Here is a 3,325-nt window from a genome sequence, read left to right on the forward strand (position 1 = left end):
TAAATTAAGTTAAATAGTACACGACTATATAATTAGTAGTATAATATTATTTTATTATTAATTATTATTATATTATTATTAATTACTANATATATATATATATATATATATATATATATATATATATATATTCGTTTATACTCAAAAATTATATTCAAAAAGATTAATAATAAAGTGTATTCGTGAATCATATATGTAGTATAATAAACGTGTATTTTTATGCATAAACAATTATATCGGACATAGCTTAAATTCCAGGTTGAGCATGTATTTGAAATACTTTTATTTAAAATACCTACAGTATTTGTAAGACAATTGTGTGCTGCTTAAATTTTTGTTGCAAATACAGAGACTCACTAACCAGCTATCGTGCGATTCAAGCATTTAATCATCACATATATATATATATATATATATATATATTTCTTTTTATTACGGCAATTTAGACAGAATAATAATATCTAATTTTTTGTTAAAATAATTAATCGCATAATAACAACTTAGAGTTTTTTGTTGAAAATATATAGTGTTAAAACAAATTTGTTTTTTACACTCTTACAAACTGCATCTCTGTATTTCTTGCTACGCCTTGGAATTTTCTTGAAAATAAACGCGATTCAATACACTAAAATAACAAAAAATAACAAAAAATAACAAAAAATATCTCTATACAATAGAATGACAACACGCTAATAATTCATCACTGTCCATTGCTATAGAAATACATAAACATTTCTAAATGATAATGACAAGATTTATTCTATTTTATATAATGAAAAGTTATGATTTATAAGACAAGAGAATTTTAAAATCTATTTTTTGCCAGGAAAGCGTTTCCAAGGCGCTACAAATCCGTTTTCAAAAAAAATTTTAAATACTTTTATCTCTTTAGTGAGACATGAGGTTTAAAAAAAAAACCTCTGAAAGACATTGAATTAATAAGAATAAGATCAAATAGAGCTTATTTCAAAGCAATTGTTTGAAAAAAAATTGAATATTCATTGGTAATTAATATATTTATAAAACTATGTAGAAAGATTCAAAAGTTTTCCATCTGTAAGTATCGATCAAGAGCATTGCTCCATTAATAAGTTTTCAATGATAGATAAAAGTTTAAAGATTATAGCGTTTTTTTATTATACGTAAATATCATAAAAAGTTTATACTATTCAATTATATTTCAATAAATGCCATGCAAAATATTGAGCTTCATGTCGGACCATTGATGATAAACCTTAAGATAAAACTTTCCGATTTCCTACATAAGTGTTTCCTTATATTTTATGATTGTATTTATGACAATATCTTTCAGTTAAAGTTTGAACAATTTCTTTTAATACAAGTTGTAATTAAATTAAACAATACTTTTACCAAAAATGTGATTTTAAAGACACTTTTATTTCTTTTACTAGATCGCAATATCACTAGATTTTCAATGTTTAAAAGATATATCTCTTTTTTTCTCTATTGAAAGTCAGTAAGTCAGTAAGATTGTCACAGTTTTTTATTAATGTGACCTAAAAAGAAAACTTTTTTTTGAAATTAATCATGGACATAGTATATCTTATCATTTTCAAATATTTTTTTACTCATTTTTTACTCATTTCCCTTAAACAATTGGCGATATTTATTATAAATTCAAAAATCATGATTGTTAATTTATTATCTTAAAAAAAATTACGAACGAGCAAAAAAATAATTATAGCTTTAATAACGCAATTATGTGTTTTGGAAACATTTATTTGCTGAAGATAAAATACGAACCAATTTTCAGTTGAAATGATATTAATAAAAAATATGAATGCGACATAAATATGGATAAGCATGATCGATCAATAAATTTATGGCATCAATTTTTATGCTCTTTTGTTGCAGCTTGCAACTCGAGTGTTTTTATGTTGACAATTGAAAGTCTCGCTTAGTCAACTTCCGACGAGAATCGAAGAAAATTCAAACAAATAATGAATGTTGGCAATCGCTTTTGGAATGGAAAATCTGAATGCATCTTTTCTTTCTACCTTTAAATATTAGATCGACTGCAATTATCGTAGCGGTAATTACATTTGAAGTCAAGGGTGACCTTGTTCACAGCACGTATGCTTATAAGGACATGCGAAGACATTCAGCAAACTCAAATGTTACGGAATGGATTATTATAAGTTGTCAATTGGGTATACCTAAGGATCAGTAAAGAATCAAGATATAACGTCAAAATTTTGCTACCTGAAAAGCGCTTACGGATTCGTTCCGCTGAACGCGACTATTATGCTTAAGGAATGCGCACTGTCTCAGAGAGAAATTTAAAAAATCAAAAATGATACTATAAGATAGCAAGATTGTACTGCATAAAAGCTACTTTTTTACACTTGCACTTTCTAGCTGCATTTATTTTGTTCGTTTTAAATTATTTACTTTCAAACGAATGTAAAATAAAACACAATAAAAGAAATGAACTTTATTAAACAGAAAAAGTCTTGCTTTAAATGCAAAAGAAGAAGATATAATTACGTGCGCGATCTCTTTTCTTTATTTGTTTAAACTTAATTTATATTCGCTTCGAAATTTCCTTAACTGATATTCGCGGGTCTAGCGTACTTTAAATTAATGTACTCTCTAAATTCTTTAGAGTAGAATTAGCTCACTCTAAAAAGTGAAATAATCTTACTCTTTAGAATGAGATTTAAATTCTATTTTAAAAAAATTTAAAGTATCTTTGCTTGAAATTAACGTAATTGAACGATTTGTTTTCATTTTGAAACTCGAAGAATAACACTATGTAATTTAAAACTATATAAAGTTATAAAAAAACATTTGCTACAAATAATTTTCCACAAGTTAAAAAAAATGTTCGGATTTTAGAATTTAGCAGTTTAAGTACTTTCAGTAAGGTCTTTCAGTAAGACCATACAAAAAAATTGGTCATCCATGCTTTTATTTTAAGTTATGTTTCCTTATTTTTTCCTGCATCTTTCTTATCTACAGAGCTGTCAGTTTCGCTTTTCAATTTCCGTTTTATTCAGAGCACAAAATTTTTTTCTCTCTGATCATATTTTTACAAATAATCACTAACTTTCTTATCGTCAAATTAAAATATATTGACACCTTTTAATCTAATTTCACATGGAATCTAATACTTTTTTATATACTATTATTACATTTTTTAAGATAACATAATCTCTGTTACTGTATGCGTAATATAATAATATATAAATAGCCATATTGATTTTATTTTTTCTAATATAATTATGTTCATTAATATTGTACATTGTTTTTTTTTATCGAGATTCTATTTTCTCTATATGATCTATTCTTTAAGTGTTTATCC

This window comes from Atta cephalotes (assembly GCF_000143395.1).
Source record: "Atta cephalotes unplaced genomic scaffold scaffold00003, whole genome shotgun sequence".
Lineage (NCBI taxonomy): Eukaryota > Metazoa > Arthropoda > Insecta > Hymenoptera > Formicidae > Atta > Atta cephalotes.